General features: G+C 32.4%; 1 pseudogene; it reads left to right on the top strand.

Moving 5' to 3' along the window:
- The first annotated feature begins 11,280 nt into the window (after window positions 1–11,280).
- Window positions 11,281–11,727, top strand: LOC100775361 (dehydrodolichyl diphosphate synthase 6-like; annotated as a pseudogene).
- Window positions 11,728–19,140: the final 7,413 nt, after the last annotated feature.

The following is a 19,140-nucleotide window of genomic DNA, read 5'->3' as shown; positions in this document are numbered from 1 at the left end:
TATTGATAATCCCAACGATGAGAATGTGAAAACATTATTTCTAAACCCGGTGTTCAAATTTCATGACGATCCAACAATTAACGATTCCGAGATCGTAATTTTACAGGAACATATTTTGGTGTATTAAAAAAAATAAGAGCTATGGGCGAGGGACATTCCTCTTACCATAGGCTTTATGTAAAAAATATGAACGGTGAGAATGGGAGAAAATTAGTTCTAAACTTGGCGTTCAAATTTCACAATGATCTAACGGTTGACGAGTTCAAGATCGTAATTTTACTATGATATATTTGGGTGTATGAGGAAAAATGAGAACTACGTGGGAGGGACATTTCTCTCACCACAGGTTTATGTCAAAAATACCATAGTGATATTGTGAGAACATTAGTTCCGATGCTGATGTTCAAATTTCACGACGATCCAATGGTTAACAAGTCGAAAATCATAGTTTTATTGGGATAGATTTAAATGTATGTGAAAAATGAGAGGATTTTGGGAGAAAATAGGAAAAGCGAAGTTGAGAAGAAGAGTGTAAAGACTTGTCATTAATGTAAGAATTGACCTAATATGTCTATTTATAGTTAGGGTACTCTCAGCCTATTATTTACTCTATTTTTTCATTATTTTATCAATAATAACTCTATTTTACTCTCTGTCAAATGAATAAATAAAACATCATTTTTATTTTCCTTCAAACCATTATTTTAATTAATAAATTTTCCCCCTTATTTATTTAATTATAAAAACCTCATTATTTTTTATAAAAATCTATTTATTTTTAAATAAAATTCTTTTTAATTTATTTTACGAAAAATGGGGGGCTATAGATCGTATACATGCAAATTTTCCTTCATGGTTCAAGAAACAAATATGTATATTAAAAGTTATTTGTTCTCAACTATTAGTTATAAATAAAATATTATTTTTCATGCATCTAACATTTGTAGGTTTACCGTGAGCCTTTAAGTGTGAGAAATCAACACCTGAGGGATTTATCCCAACGTCCTATGACTTGCGCTAAAGAATGACACACATTCTTTGGCATTACAGACGGAGGAAAAGATGATTTCAATGGGATCATTCAACACATATATGAGTTATAGTACAATACTTCAAGTTCACCAAAGAGAATAATGTTATTTTATTGTGATTGGTTTGATCCAAAACATAGAGGTATAAGAGTCAATCCTAAATATGGTGATGTGGATATTCATATGCATAGAAGATATGGATCCTTTGATCCGTTTATCATTGCGTATAATGTAAGGCAAGTGTATTATGTCTGGTATTCAACATCACCAATAGACAAATGTGATTGGTGTGTTGCAGTCAAAATGAAGCCAAAAGGTCACACAGAATCCAAGATGCTGAAGATAATGTGACTTACTAGGTAGATGAAATGACACATATCAATGAATTCATTGTAATTGAAGATGTTTATGGGTTGCAAGATGTAGAAGTTGATCCTGAAGAAGTGGACATGCCTGATCGATCAACAATCCAAGAGCAATGGGATAAAGAGGCATATGATTTGGTAGAATCTGGCAATGTAGTAGGGGAACTTGTCGATGACTTTGAAATTTTCTTTGATGAATAGGCTTAGGAAAATTCAATAAATGTTCTTGTTATGTACTACTTTTCCTAAACACGTGATTCTAAACACATGATTTGTGAGTTTTTATTGTCTAACAATAGTTTCCACATTTTAAAGTTAACATATACGATGATTGTTAGGTGTTACCTTGTGTACAATTTTTTAAACAACAATATATATTTTTTACCTTCTATAATACATGAAACTCCTTAGAATTTTGATTTTGCTCTAGGTGCAATGATGCAAGTTGATAAAGGAATAGGTAGCTAGAGTCCCAATTCTTATAGTTCCATCCACTTTTGGAGTATTGATACTTAAACCCTCAACAGAAGATGATATCGTATGTTGACGAGGAAGCATTACCATTGATATGCTGAATATAAGTAGTAGTAGTGAAGCAACATTTTTTATTTAGTGCTTCAACTATGACATGTATGATAACATTTTTTACATATATAATTTTGTTTAGTCTATTTTTAACAATCATGAATTGAATCAATATGGTCATAATTTCTTCTTACAAATAGATCAGACATAAGACAACTAATCATATAAGCTTAATTTGTTGCAATTCTATTTACTGTATTGTTTAATGTTCTTGTTTAACAATGCAGATTTAATACTTCAGAGGTTTTTGTTGAGCATGTATATTGATGTTCAACTATTGTTGCTTTAACTCTTCTATTTGATAAGAGCATGAACTGAATCAACATGGTCCTAATTCCTATTCTTAGTGCTAACTTATATGAAAATTTCTTCTTAAACAGGTTTATCTTAAAGACTTCAAGTCTCATTGTAGAAGCAAGCTTCATGATGATGAACCAAACAATTTTGATGATGCCAAAAGCCCAAGTAATTTTGATGAACCAAACAAGACTTCAAGATCAAGCATCAAGAATCCAATCCAAGATTCAAGATTCAAGAGAAGAAATCAAGAAGCAACAAGTCAAGACTTCATATAGGATAAGTATTAAAAGATTTTTTTCAAAAACCAAATAGCACAGTTTTGTTTTACAAAAGAATTTTTTCAAATTTTCTAAGTTACCAGAGTGATTACTCTCTAGTAATCGATTACCAGTTATCAGTAATCGATTACCAGTGACCAGTTTGATTTTCAAAATGTTTTCAAATGGTTTACAACGTTCCAAAATGATTTTTAAATAGTGTAATCGATTACACTATATTGATAATCGATTACAAGTGAATCTAAACGTTGGAATTCAAATCCAATTGTGAAGAGTCACAACTTTTCATAAAATGAATTGTGTAATTGATTACACTTTTGTGGTAATCGATTACCAGTGAACAATTTTGAAGAAAAAGTTAAGAGTTATAACTCTTAACATGGTTTTCTCAACGGTCATTACTTTTCCAATGATTTCTTTGACCAGACATGAAGAGTCTATAAAAGCATGACTTTGGCACACATTCAATACATATATGATATTCTTCCAAACAATTCCTTTTCACAATCTTTCTCTAACCATTGCCTATTGCTTTTTTTTTTTGCCAAAAATCTTTCTAAACTTTGTTTCAAAACTTTGTTTTTTTCTGCAAGTGGAAATTCTACATAAAACAAAAGTGTGCTATCTTTTCATCCCTTCTTCCTCTTGCCAAAAGATTCAAAGGACTAATTGTAACATCCCAATTTTCGTAAACTAGATTAAAAATGATTGTTATTTATAAATAAATAGAGTTTTAAAAAAATGATGAGATTTTATGAATAAATAAATAAGGAGATATAATTATTAATTAAAATAATGAAGTTTGTGATTCCTTAATACCTCCTTAGTGACTGTTTAATTCTATATTCTTATATGTTTGTTATATACTTGTTATATGAACTTTATAATTCTATGTATACTTGTAGTATGGTGTTTACCTTAATTGCATAGAGAGTATGGTTGTTTGTGATTCTTGTTCTTAGTGATAGTGATACTCTATAGTTCAATGACTCATATCGAAAAATATTTCATAAAGAATACACTTTTGACCATACCTTCTCATTCTAGTGCAACATATTCTTTGTGTTGCGTGCTTAAGTCAAGTAATTCGATTACGCTTCCAAGTTTGAGTATAATTCATTCTTTGTGTTGTGAGCCTACATAAAACAATAAGATTATTGATGTTTCTGTCACAATCAAGTGATAGTTGATGTCTCCATATGTGCGTACACTGTGATTATGTTTTCGTTTCTAGAATTCATTTGGAGTATCTACTATTGATTATGGATGAGTGATCCTTCTTGATTTAAAATTATTGTCTCCTAATCAATCGAATGTTCATCTTGTCATTAGTTTCTCATCTTCTAATCATGTCTTGTTAAACTGCTCGATTTGTTGTCATGTGTTACTTCTGTTACGAATAGAGAGAGACTTCGACCTTGTTAATCACGTTAAGGTGTTTTGAGGGGAAACACTTGAGTATGCATTTCCCTTAGTAAGTCATGTACTTGTGTTCCTTGAAGATATGCTTAGTTACCACCTAAGTGCAAGATTGAGAATCTTATAAGTGTAGTACCCATAGAAACTTGTAACCGTAGTTCGTGAGAAATTTCTAGTATAGAGTTGTTCGAGAACATAGTGTAGTTGGAAAAGTTGTGAAGAATAATTAAGAGGTTTAATGTGAAACCTTAAGAAAAGTGTAAGGTAGTTAGTAAGACATTAATTGTTACGCATGAAAAGGTTTGAGAGTGAGTGTTATTGTGTAAGGTAGGTGACCTAAAGGATTATGGATGATAGTTATATGATTAGCAAGATAAATCTTAGTTCTTTTCACCTTAATCTGGAAAAGGTTTGTGGATGCTTCAAGGAATACCTTAATACCTATTGTGGCCTCTATGTGTACCTGGTCATGACCACTATGTGTTCGTGGAATGCGTGACAGGATCTCCTACCCTGAGTGTTGTGGTTTCAATGATTGGTGTTTAGTATGTTTCCAGTTAAGTTGAATTATGGGGTATACCTTAAGGTTGTTATAGACCCTTGCGAATCATGTTCGTACTAAGAATTTTGTATGCATTTTAGTTAGATGAAGATGACCCTTAGAGTATGCTACATCTAGGTGAAAGATAACTACAAATCCTTCTTGGGTAGAAGTTGTTTTGAGATGAGAGGAAACCTAAGATTAAGATGAAATGCTCTTAACTAGTAGTCGAACAAAAAGGTTATTTTAAGATCCATTGGACCAACCCTAACCCTTGTTAAAGATGACTCGAGTAAGTTTAAGCTTTCTAGTGAAATTTATATAAGGAGTAAAACTTAAGTTTGAACAATTTTATAGAAATGAGAAGTGATTTGTTTTGCTTATTCAGTTAGTATTAGAGTTGAACCGTTACGATTTCTTGAAGCAAGACTTATGAGTCAAGTATACGAAAGTGAGAAAGATCATGTTGAAGGAAGAGGCTTAGACTCGAGGGTAGGAAAATCATGTATTCTCAATAGTCATTGTGAACTAGGATTGGTAGAGCATGAGAGACTCGAAACTCATTATTTTTCTTGAACCGTTCGATGTTCGAAAAAGAGTCGACCATGTGATCAGTCTCGTCTCCTTGTGTTTGTTTGTTCGTTTCAAATTGTCATTAGCATCTCCTATAGTATTATTATACTCCAAATAGTATGTCATTCACATTCTATTATCATTGAGATGTTACTCTTGCGACACAACTTAACTCATGAAAAACTATCATTGAGGGAACGAGGATCACCAGATTTATCGTCAAGTGTAGAAGACTCTTATGATTGAAGTCACAGATAAGTGTTTCAACAGAGCACACAACTTGATATTGAGAACTATATGTGTAATATCTTTTTTCTTGATCGTTCGGCAAAGTTTCGGGGACGAAACTTCTTTTAAGAGGGGTGAAATTGTAACATCCCAATTTTTGTAAACTAGATTAAAAAGGATTGTTATTTATAAATAAATAGAGTTTTAAAAAAATGATGAGATTTTATAAATAAATAAATAAGGAGATATAATTATTAATTAAAATAATGATTTGAGAGAAAATAAAAAGGGTATTTTATTTATTTGTTTGATAGAGAATAAAATAAAGTTTGTTTTTATAAAATAATAAATAATAAATAAATAAATAGAGTAAATAATAGGTCGTAAATGCCTCTAGCTATAAATAGCAACATGCTAGGTCAGTTTTCAGATTGACTCCTCAGCCTCTTCTGTCTCACAATTTCGTTTCTTCTCTCTTCTCCCAAAATCCTTTCTTTTTCCCGAAAGCCACCTAACCTGTCTCAGAAAAACAACGATCTCGGACTCGTTCACCGTTGGATCGTCATGAAATTTGAGCACTACGTTCGCAGCCCAATTTCGAGCATTCTCACCGTTGGAAATTTTGATTTCATCATTGAGATGAGAGATCTCGGTTTCGTTAACCGTTGGATTTTCATGCAATTTGGATATGTTGTTCGAAATTAAATTGGGCACACTTCCACCGTTGGGATTTGCGAGATAATATTCCTGGAGGGAGAAAAAGGAATCGCATGAAGACAGTACAAGTGGAGGTTTCAATCTCTTCTCCGCCTCTCTGACATTTGGAAATTCTATCGGAGCAGTCGGAGGAATAACTGAAGGAATCTCAGGGGATCACTAGAGATGCTGCTATCGCGGAAAATTTCCTGCATGGGGTTACTTTTAGAAACATTTTCCCGAAATGGGTCTGTTTCTAAAGTAATTCCTGCATGGTGCTCTTTTTTACGTAGAGCACATGCAAATCGCAGCTTCCATTGGCGCTTCCCTTGGTGACGTGACACCTGGCACTGGTGTCGCCAGTGCTGTTGGCGCCTTGCAAGAGCTTGGACTCGCCAGTTTGACTGGCGAGTTGAGGGTAGGGGACTGTTTGCTCAGACTACGTGCAACAGGAAGCGTTGCAGGAGGGACAACTTTTTGCAGTTGAAAGCGCCAGTGCTACTGGCGATTTGCACTGCAGTTGGGAGTAGCCAGTAGCACTGGCGATTTGAGCTTGAAGTAGCCATTCCCAATGGCGATTTGAGCTCCTTTATAAACCGCAGCTCCGTCTATTTCATGTGCGTTTGTTGAAAATTACTGAGTTTGCGAGTTGATATCTTTATAAAGGTGCATATCCATATTTTATGTGTGTTTTTTAAAAAATAGTGAGTTTCAAATTGCTTATTATCTTATTTTGTGTTCAATCCTAAAAACGTTGTTGAAGCCAGGTTTAAGGTACAACTTTAAGGTATAAAAGTTCAAATGTGTATTGCATGAATGTTATTTTTATGAAGTAATTTTTGATGCCGGAAAAAAGTATGAATGTGAAATGTTTATTATAATTTTTTGTAATTAAGTTGTATTTTTTTGAGTTAAATTTGTGAGGGTTAAAATAAAAGTTTGTTTTAAAAAACAATTATATCATCATATTTATTTGAAGAAAATATGTTGAGTAAAAAAATTGTTTTGAATATGAAGTTTATAGTTATTTTATAATTATATTAAGTTGGTGTTGGTGTTTATGTTGTATTAGTGTCTTAAAAATTTATGAGTGTTATTTGAAGTGTGTTTATGTTGGTGTTTTTTTAAGATGAAGTTATAGTATTTTTTTAAATTAGATTAGGTTCATTTGTTGGTGTGTTAAAAATTTATATGCGTTGAAGTTGAAAGTGTTATTTATTTTAATATACTTGTAGTAATAATTTTGTAATTACCTATTTTCATTTTGAAGTTATTATTGTGAAGATTAATTATTTATATGTCCGCCTAATTGAGATATTGTACAAATGATTGATGCTATTGATATTTAGACACTTACAAATTACAGACACCATAACAATACGTCTAATTTTTTTTTATATTTTTTTCCGTCAAATCATTTAACGAAAGACACCATAATAACTTATTTGACAATGCTTTGTTGTTTCTCGTATCATATTTATTTTAATATATTTGTAGTAATTTTGTAATTACCTATTTTCATTTTGAAGTTATTATTGTTAAGATTAATTATTTATATTATTAACTTCGTTCATGAATTTTTTTATTTTGTCTTTAAAATTACTATGTTGAAATTATTCATTTTTTTAAGTGTGTCCCATGAAATTTATTTCAACTTAATTAAATTATTTTAAAAGAAAAATTGAATGTGAAATTCCAATAAAGGGACCTTTTGTGATTGGATTTTATTAGTTTGGATTTAAAGTTTTATAAAATTGTTTGTGTTATTTAAGTGTGTTGATGTGAAATTTATTTAAATTTAATAATTTTGATTACATCTTCATTAGATTAAAATTATTACATTGAAATCGTTCATTTTTTTAAAAGTGTCTTAATGTGAAATTGATTTGAAGTTATTTTTCTTAAATAAAGTTTTATTTTGAAGTTCCAGTAATGACTTTTTGTGATACCCATTTTATAATTTATTTGACGTGTTAAAATATTGTTTTTGTAGATACACGATGAATTCGGTTATAACAGTGTTGTATTTCAATGGAAGGGTATATGAAGATAATGATGGTGTAATATTTGAAGGCAGTAAAAAAGTGATTCAGATTAAACGTGGAATTACTTTCAATGCTTTGAAGAAAAAAATTGAAGATAAGGTAAAGTTACAAAATAATGAAATTATTTCTACTATCAGCTGTAGATTTTTAGTGTCAGGAAAATATACTGCCTTGCAAATTTGTGATGACGAAGACGTTGAGACGATGCTGGAAAGTTTTAAACAACAAGACCAAATGTCAGTTCTGGAATTGTACATAAAAAAGGATGTGGCTGGTGATTCAATGTTTCATTCTGCAAATTCGCTTACATCATGTGGAAATTATTTATCTAATGATGAGACACAACCGCCAACAAATATGAGCAATTTAAATATTGACGAAGACAATGGTGATGATGATGATGATTATCTTGTGTCTAACTCATACGCTGAAGAGTCTTTAGACGAAGATGACAGTGTTGATGGTATATCTGATACAGACGATGAAGTCACCGACATTCCTCAACCAGTAAGAATTGTTCACCCAACAGAAGGTATAATTTGCTGAATTAAAAAATTGGACGATACATTTATTATTTGATGTCAATTGAATTTAATGCTAAATAAGTATTATTTGAATTTTTATTTTAAACTGTTAGGTGCACAATGAATTGAAAATCCATTTTGGAATGATGCTTTACATTATAACAATATCAACTAGAGTTATCCTGATGAGGAGGACATTTGCGGTTTGGAGATGCCGTCGACCTTTAACGTTGGCCAATAATTATATGTTGGCATGAAATTTGATAGTAAAGATGCGGTCAAAAATGCACTCAAACAATATGTTATGAAGGTGCATCAAAGTTTCAAAGTTGTTGAAAGCAAATCGAACAAGTATGTGGTTTGTTGCTTGAATAAAAATGCAGAGTGTCCTTGCCCTTTCTATATGAGGGCAATTTTATCCAAAAAAACAGATACGTGGAAAGTCACACAATGGGGTGGACCATACACATGTCTGAATATGACCATGACACAAGATCACGAGAAACTTGATTCAGATTTAATTGTCACTTGTGTAGTAGGTACGTATTTTATGTTCATATTATGTTCATTTGTTGTTAATTGTCATTTAAATTTTGTTATGTTATTGACAGGCATGGTCAGAGAAGATCCATTAATCAAAATTTCTTTGATTCAAGAGAGGATTAACAGTGAATTTGCGTACAAGGTGTCATACAAAAAAGCGTGGTTGGCGAAACAGAAAGCCATTGCAATTGAATATGGCGATTGGGATGAGTCCTATGCGAAACTTTCGTCGTGGCTAACACACATGCAAAATCATTCTCCTGGATCATATTTTCAAGTACTACATGACGATTTTATCGTTGGGAATACGGTTAGTCGCGAACCCCGTCAGTTTTATAGAGTTTTTTGGACTTTTGGCCAATGTAAAGAGGCTTTCAAGTACTGTAAGTCAATCATACAAGTTGACGACACACATTTGTACGACAAATACTGTGGGACCCTCTTAATGGCCACATCACAAGATGGAAATGGTGATGTCCTTCCTCTAGCATTCGCGGTGGTTGAAGGTGAGACGTAGACAACGTGGTCATGGTTTTTGGCACACTTGCGTGAATACGTCACAGATAAAAATGGTATTTGTCTGATATCTGATCGACACGCGAGTATAAAGTCCACTGTCGCTAACAAAGCACTTGGTTGGCAACCTCCCCATGGTTATCATGTCTACTGCGTGCGACACATAGCAAGCAACTTCAATCGGAAATTCAATAATGCAAAACAAAAAGAAATGTTGAAGAAATTGGGTAAGATTTCATATTTGATGGTCCCGTTTATTTACCTTTCATATATACTTATCCACGTTATTCATAACTAATTTTATGCAGCCTACACTCCTTGCAAGCACATTTTTGATCAAAATTTAGAAAAATTTCGTGAACTGAGTCCAGCCATATCAACATGGATTGATCGCATTTCAAAGGAAAAATGGACGATGGCTTATGATAGAGAATGACGTCGATATGGCCACATGACAACCAACCTCTCAGAATGTATCAACAAGGTTTTGAAGGATTGTCGCAACATTCCCATAGCAGCATTGGTCAAATCAACGTACAGTAGGTGTCGAAAGTACTTTTTTGAGCGTGGCCGCCAAGCGCAGAGACAGTTAAATGAAGGGTAAGTATATTGTTCAAAGCTTGTTAAAGAACTTAGAAAAAATCAAGAACAAGCTTGTTCGCACATCGTTCGCGTGTATGACATCCACTCCACAAGGTTTGAAGTAGAGGAGACCTTCAATCCTATTACGCAACGTGGCGGACAAAAATGGGCAGTTAATTTAATGGTCATTATTGTCAATGCGGAAGGTATTTTGCGCTTCACTATCCATGTTCACATATTATTGCAGCTTGTGGTTACGTGAGCCTGAACTACTACCAATATATAGATGTTGTTTATACAAATGAGCACATCTTAAAAGCTTACTCCCCACAATGGTGGCCTCTTGGGAATGAAGTGGCTATTCCTCCTTCTAATGACGCATGGACACTTATCCCTGACCCAACTACAATTCGTGCGAAAGGTTAGCCAAAATCAATAAGGATAAGGCATGGACGCCTATTAATTTCTTCTTACAAATAGATTAGACATAAGACAACTAATCATATAAGCTTAATTTGTTGTAATTCTATTTACTGTATTGTTTGATGTTCTTGTTTAACAATGCAGATTTAATACTTAAGAGGTTTTTGTTGAGCATGTATATTGATGTTCAACTATTGTTGCTTTAACTCTTCTATTTGATAAGAGCATGAACTGAATCAATATGGTCCTAATTCCTCTTCTTAGTGCTAACTTATATGAAAATTTCTTCTTAAACAGGTTTATCTTAGAGACTTCAAGTCTCATAACTGAACAGTTCAATGCAGAAAAGTTCCGGAAATATTATAGGCCATTTCCTTGGAGGTTTATATTGTTATATAAGAAGATGCATGTTTGCCATTTTATCGGTGGTTCCTATGCCAAGTCATATTGCTTTCATCATGGATGGGAATCAAAGGTATGCAAAGAAGAGAAACATGGAAGAAGGTTATGGCCATAAGGTTGAATTTAATGTTCTCATGTTCTGTGGAAAAGGCAATGAGAGTTACTGCTCACAACAACCAGAGAGTTCTTTTGATCTGCGTAGCCTATACTTCTCATCACGAGATGATGCATGCTGTTCATGAATGTTGCAAGGAAAAATGGAATGATGTTCAAGCATCAAAAGAAGCAAAACTTACAAATGGTGCAATTGCAAGAATTGATCAGGGCCTGAAAGGAAATGGTTTTGATTTGCCTTTTCAAGATTCTTGTATAGACTATCAAAATGCAACCAAAGCTTGTAATAGTGTACACCTAAACGAGTGGAACGTGCTAGAGAGAAAGATGGTATGTTGGAGCATACTGTGGAAAAAGGTAACAATAGTGAAGCTGAAATCACATCATGCAATGAGCTGGTTGAAATGACTGAAGAGAGAAAGAATAAGCAGGGTGTTGTTCCTTTAATAAAACTGGTGGATATTGAAAAGCACATGTACATGGCAGTGGCACCTGACCCAGACATCTTGATCCGAACTTCTGGAGAGGCTCGACTCAGCAATTTTCTTCTTTGGCAGACTAGTACCTACCCTTTGTATGCATTAACTGCAGTTAGGCCTAAAATAGGCCTAAGACATTTGGTCTGGGCAGTATTGAACTTTCAAAGACACCATTTTTATTTGGAAAAGAAAAGGAAACAGTTTTAATTGTATCCTTATTGGCAAAAATTCATAGTGTAGTGAAGGAAACATATCTCTTCTTTGTTGCAACCAATAGTCCGATCCGGTTGATGAATTTTTCTACAAAGAGATATGGAAGATACCTATTCCACAGAATATAGCGAGTTTCACTTGGTGATTATCAAAGGATAGATTGCCTTGTCGTGAGAATCTGAGGAGGAGAGGTGTTGAGGTCGTGAATGTCGATTACTTTAATTAGATGAAGCTACTTCTAACTTCAAGCTAAACTATGTAGGTGAAGCTAATAAATAAAATTAGATGGATGAAGAATACTCTAATTTAGTTACACCATATTTCATATCCTTATGCCCATAGTGCCAGATCCAGACAGGTAACAACTTATAAGAAACCATAGATATCGAATAGGAAAATGAGACACCAAGAAGCGAATTAAACCCAGATATAAACACTGCCAAATTTCAGTCGGGTTACAAACATTTTTGTTACAATCGTAAGTAACTAATATCTAAGAATAGTCCTTCAAAGCAAATTCCTGAATAAAACATGTTGCATGATTAGATCCAAGTAACTATCTTATAAATGAATTATTAAACAAATTAAAATTTAATATTTTAACAATAAGAACCATTCGAATCTTTTTATTCCCTTCTAAGTAATACTATAGTTAAGACAATAATTATGAGTTAGGGGTAATGAATTAGCCCAGTGTGCATAAATAATTATATTAGAAACTTCTTAGTTCTAACAATTAGATTAATGCGGATATGAACTTTCTGTTTAGAATAAATATTTCCCTTTTAATATGAGCAGCAATTATATATTTATGTACTTCTTGAGGTACTAAACTTCTTTTTTCCTTCATGTAGACATCAGAAAAACAAGATAATGCAATAGCTAGACTAAATTTATTACATGAAAGGTGCTACGATTTGTGTTGATGATTAGATTATAAGATTAAATGCAATATGAAAACTGAAATGACATGATAGAATGACAAAAATTTAGCCAAAGAATGCCTTGTTATGTGTTCGTATGTCCTTCAGTACAGAACAAGTTCATCTAATTTTTCCACCATTGTTAAGAAAAAAGTTTTCATCAACTATATCTATAATCCATCTTCAACATAATCAATTAATGATTTTATAAATGATTCCACCATTAATTTTTTTTTATACACCAACATTAATTGTTAATTTTTTAGTTTTGGTTGGTGAGACGGGTTCAAACTCACAATCTCTTCCTCTTCTTTTTTCTTTCAATTGTCAAGTCAACCTTATAATTTCAACATTAATTTCTTATTAAGTAAAAGTATTTTACAGTACATTAAAAATTAAAATAAAAAATTAGATAGATGAAATTAAAGTGACCAACCACTCTTGAAAGCCTTGCCTGCTTTCAGGGTTCAATAGTTTGATGGCAACTGCCATTCCAGAGCCTGCTTTGGCAGGGGTGAGGGTCTCCTTAACCAACCATCCCTTGTAAACTCTGACAACACCACCTCGAGCGACCAATGTGTCATACTTGAAATATATTGTGGCTGATTTCAGCTCCTCTAAACTAAATCCCTTTAAGTTTGGCCATTTCAGAATATTTCTGCCAGGGAAAGGAAGAGGAAGAGACCTTGTCGGTTAAAAAATATTACTTAAAATCAAGCTGGAATTTTACTAGATCGCCTACTAGAAGAATTGAGATGTTCACCAACGCCTAAACAAGTCGAAACCACCTAGCTAGAAGCATGAAGAAACTACGAATTGAATTCAAAGATTACTGTGCAGCAACTCCTTTACTTCACCGTCATTAGTATTCTTAACTAAGTTTATTATATTTTAATATTTTGTTTTGCCTATAAAAGGCCGCCATTGTAACAGTTTGTGTGTGAATTAGAATGAATGATATAGAGTATGTGACACATGTGAAATCGGAAAGAAGCACAAAAAATCTTTTCCAAATGGAAAGTCTTGGAGGGAGAGAAAGTTGTTGGAGATAGTTCATTCAAATCTATGCTTGATTGAGATACCAACACATGGTGGTAGCAAGTATAGTATCATGTTTATTGATGATTTTAGTAGGAAGACTTGGTTGTATTCCTTGAAGCAGAAGTCAGAAGCCTGTGATGCCTTCAAGATGTTCAAGGTGTTTGCAGAGAGAAACAAAATGGATGCAAAATCAAAATACTCAGAATAGATAGGGGCCAAGAATACCTTGCTTGTAGAAATTTCTTTGAGTGGCATAGAATTTAACATCAACTGGCAACCAGATATACACTTCAATAAAATGGAGTTGTTGAAAGGAAGAATAGAACAATCATGGACATGGTGATATGCATGCTAAAGGCCAATCAAATGCCTAAAGAATTTTGGGCATAAGCAGTTGCCACTACTATCTATATTTTAAATAGGTGCCCAACAAAGAGTGTTTGTGATAAGACACTAGAAGAAACTTGGCATGGAAGGAGACCATCAATTAGACACCTCAAAGTTTTTGGGTGCATAACATATGCGCACATGTTCCAAACCAGCTCAGGAAGAAATTGGATGACAAAGGTGAAAGGTGTATTTTCATTGGTTACAACACATATTCAAAGGCATACAAACTTTATAATTCAAAGACAAAGAAAGTGATTATTAGTTGAGATGTGACATTTGATGAGAAAGGCAAGTGGGATTGGTCTACAAAATCTCTGAAGGAGCGAGTGGTGATATGTAACAACTATGAAGAAAATGAAAGACAACCAAATCCATGTTGGGAATAAAATTGTATTCCTAAGATCCAAGTCATCATGTAATCAATTCTAATTTCAATAATATAGTATTATTTTATTTTCATTGTCATATTTCACTATTTGATTAAATGGTGTGCATTTGATAATGTCCTTGATTAAAATTATAGACTGGTTATTATAATAGAGATTATGATAATGAGAAATAAGTTTGTTCTAATTTTAATCTAGATCGTTCTTGATTATAGGATTATTATAAATAGGATATCAATAATCCGGATAGATTAATATATATGTGATAATATTTATTGGATAAATATTAATATATTTCATTTATTAATTTGCATATATAGATGAGTCATATGTTGATGTGATCATTGAACTAACACAATTGAAATTTTCTAATAGTTAAAATTTACCATAAACTGTCAATAGAAAATTCTCAAGAAGAGGTAGAATAATTTTCTTTGACCAGAGATTATCATAGTAATTAACAGGTTATTTGTTGTATTTTGATTCCAGACACCTAATGCTTTAGAGCACTTGTTGAATGGATATTGGATATGATTAAATACCTGTAGAATTAATGATTAATCAAGAAGGAATCCATCAACTCTTGATAATGAGTTTAAGCTCTATGAATAAAAATTATATCCTGGCCAGGAAAATTAAATGAAAGAAAAAATGAGTTTCTTAAGTCATTATGAGTTAACTCAAAAGGGTTTGATAATAATATCATACTCTAGAGTTAACCCAGAGCTGTAAAGATGGAAGAAATTATTACACTACTCTTCTAATGGTTCTTGAAAGTAAAATGCTGCTTCATGCTATCCGGACGTTAAGGAGTGTTGCTAGACGCCTACCTTGATTAGTATATTAATTTGATTAATATATTATCGACTTAGTATTGAACCTACGGGGTCACACACAAACGAGTGTTCTAATCTTTGTTAAAGAAATTATTTTAATATTTGATGATTAATTATATTAGAGAATTTAATATGATCAAGTGATTAATTGATTTCAAAGAGGTGAAATATTATTATATTTTTGCTAGCATTGAAAATATAAATAATATGAAAGATTTGGTGAAAAAAGAGAAACAAACATGTATGATTTTGTATTTGAAATTTGGGTTGAAAAGGCGGCTAGATAAAAGTTTGACTTGGTCAATTATTATTTCAATTTTAATTGCTAAATGGTTAGCAATAAAAGGTAACAAGAAATAATATAGCTTAAAAAAAGGATACTATCAATAATGATTTTAATTTGATCAGAAATTTGGTATCCTTAGCGTGCTATAAATAGAGTCTTAGGCTGCACGTTGAATGAATCCAAATATCACTTCTCTATTCTTATTTTTTTTCACTTGTCAAAGTTGTTGACGAATAGAGGTCAGTCTCAGTGCGAATACACGTAGAGTCTTCACACTATTGAAGAATTTTTTTTGCTTCAAGAGCTCATCAACATGTACGCTCTTTATATGTCATCTGTTTATAATATAATTTTAAATACAAAATAGATCTTTTATTTCGCAATGTGTGTTTTGAACACTTTTTTTCCTTTCAATCCAAAGGTACTCTGACTGACTAAATCTTTTATGCTGACAATAATGATGTGAAGTTTGTTGGATACACAAGTAGTGATTAAGTAGGAGATGTAGAAATAGGAAAAAGCATGCCAGGGTACATATTTCATCTAGGTGCAGGTGCAATATCATGGTCTTTGGAGGAACAACCAATTGTTGCACTTTCAACGATAGATGTGGAATACATTACAACAACTAGTTGTGCCACACAAGTAGCATGGTTGAGAAGTATTTTAGAAGTGATGAATTATAAGCATAATACTCCCACAAAAATATTTTGTGACAACAAGTCTACCATTTCATTGAGTAAAAATCCAATTTTTCACGGGAGTTCCATGCATATTGATATTCGATTTCACAAGATATAAGAGCTGATAGATAAGAAAGAAGTAGAGATTAATTATTGTCTGACTGGAGAGCAAGTAGTGGATATTTTTACGAAGCTGTTGAAAATTGAATTATTTTACAAGTCAAAGAAAATGTTTGGGATGATACAATCTTGATTTAAGGGAGGCAATGTTAGTTAAAAACAATTAATTAAATCAAGCTAGAATTTTACTACACCACCTACTAGAAGAATTGAGAAGTTCACCACTACCTAAACAAGTTGAAACCTCCTAGCTAGAAGCATGAAGAAACTATCAATTGAATTCAAAGATTATTGTGTTGCAACATATATTAAACATCATCCCAAGTGAAGAGAAAGAATATTTTAGTTGTGATTCAATTGACATGATAGATGCTGCAGCAACTGAATGTTTTGAAGCAGTTACACAAGAGTTTCTACATTCATTGAAGGCATCAAGAATACCTAATCATAAAATTATGCTAAAAACAGGCACACTTGTTATGTTGATTCAAAATTTAGATCACACCTATGCAACGGGACAAGGCTAATTATCTATAGAATGGCCAATCATGTTATTGAGGCACAAATAATTTCTAGAAAAAATGTAGGAAGTTTGGTTTATATCCCACGAATGTCATTATCACTATCTCAATCTCCTTGGCCTTTCAAGATGACTAGAAGATAGATCCCATTTATTGTGTCATATGCCATGAAAATCAATAAATCTCAAGGTCAATCTCTTCAATGTGTTGGATTATATCTTCCTCAACCAGTTTTCAGTCATGCCTAGCTTTATGTGTCATTCTTAAGAGTTCAGAGCAAAAGTGAACTGAAAATTCTTATTCATGATAAAGAAGGAAAACCACTAAATACAACAACCAATGTGGTTTTCAAGGAAGTACTACAAAATCTATAGTTAAGTGCAGGGTTATTAACTGAATTAAAAGTTGTAACAACTTCACGACACTTACATTTTGCATAATTTCACCAAGACAACATTCACCTTAGCTTCATCCTCCTAAGCTTGCAACATGAATTCTATAGATATGGTTTATATACTTGGTTTCAGTTTAAGACTACATGTGTTTGTTAGTTACTATGTGCAATATTGTATTGATAGTGTAAGAGTTTGGTGTTACTCATTGAATAAAAACATCATTGTTGTATGCCTAAGTAAATTCAACTAATATTTTGATGCAGCAATGCTTATCAGCCACCAGGTTTCAATTTTATGTTGAATGCATATATACTTCATGCAATGTTTATACTTAGTGTCTTAAGCAGATGTGGAGTAATTTCAGTTTAGTGTGACTTTGTATTAAATACTTTCTTGTGGTTAAATGGTATGACAGTGTAATGGTGTAACTTTTAATTTTGAATCATGATAATCAATTTCGGAGGCTATTGTCTACAAGGTATCATTAATTTGCATATGTGATATTTTGAACATGACAAACTTCATGTAACCCAGTAAATTAGCATGATTATACCTCTACTGTGTATATGATGACCAATTGTGTTGACATCAATACACTTCCAAAGCAATCAGATTAAGATCATCTGTAGTTAACTACAATATTATTAACAAATCTACAAGTTGTAACAACTTCATGACATCTACCTTTTGCACAGTTTCATACATAACAAAATTCACCTCAACTTCATCCTGCTAAGCTTGCAACATGAGTTCTTTAGATATGGTTTATTTATTTGGTTTTAGTGTAAGACTACATGTGTTTGTTAGTTACTATGTGCAATATGGTATTAACAATGTAAGAGTTTGGTGTTGCTCATTGAATTAAAACATCATTGTTGTATTACTAATTAAAATCAACTGATGTTTTGATGCAGCAAGATCATTCAACCTCGAGGTTTCAGTTTTATAGTTAATGCATGTATACTTCAGGCAATGTTTATACTTAGTGTCTTAAGCAGGTGTGGTGTAAGTCAAAGTTAGTGTGACTTTGTATTAAATCCTCTTTTGTGGTTAAATGGTATGACATTTTAATGGTGCAATTTTTAATTTTGAGTCATGATAATCAACTTTTAAGGCTATTATATGCAAGGTATCATCAATTTACAATTGTGATATTTTAAAAATGGCAAGCTTCATGCAACCCAGTAAATTAGCACGCCTATACCTCACCTGCATATATAATGACCATTTGTGTTGATATCAATACATTTCCAAGTACAAAATTGATTGATTTATAAAGAAAGAACCTACACATATACTATAATTTCCATACATTCATGCTACCTCAAGCCATGTTTTTTTCTATAACCATTTGAAATAAATTGCAACTTTTCTTTTTAAATATCAAAGTCTTCAATTAAGCAATTTTCCAAATAAATCAGAAGTTATGTAAAAGTTTCATATTAATGTCATGGATTGGCCCAAACTTATGTACAAATTTATCTTCACAAATTAATTTTTTACACTCTCAAATAATGCACAATCAATACAAAATCGCTATCGATCCATACGAATTGCAAATGCGTAATGACTTTACGGATTCATAATATGTATCAGATTCAGCAAAAGACAATTCTGTAATTTCCTAAAATGGTCTGGGTGTCCAAGTATATTGGTGGGTGCAAGAAGCAAATTTGGTGTTGTGATTAATGCTTCGTTCTTA

This window comes from Glycine max, chromosome 16 (assembly GCF_000004515.6).
Source record: "Glycine max cultivar Williams 82 chromosome 16, Glycine_max_v4.0, whole genome shotgun sequence".
NCBI classification, from domain to species: domain Eukaryota; kingdom Viridiplantae; phylum Streptophyta; class Magnoliopsida; order Fabales; family Fabaceae; genus Glycine; species Glycine max.
The sequence above is the reverse complement of the archived record's forward strand: the minus strand, read 5'-3'. Positions and strand labels throughout refer to the sequence as shown.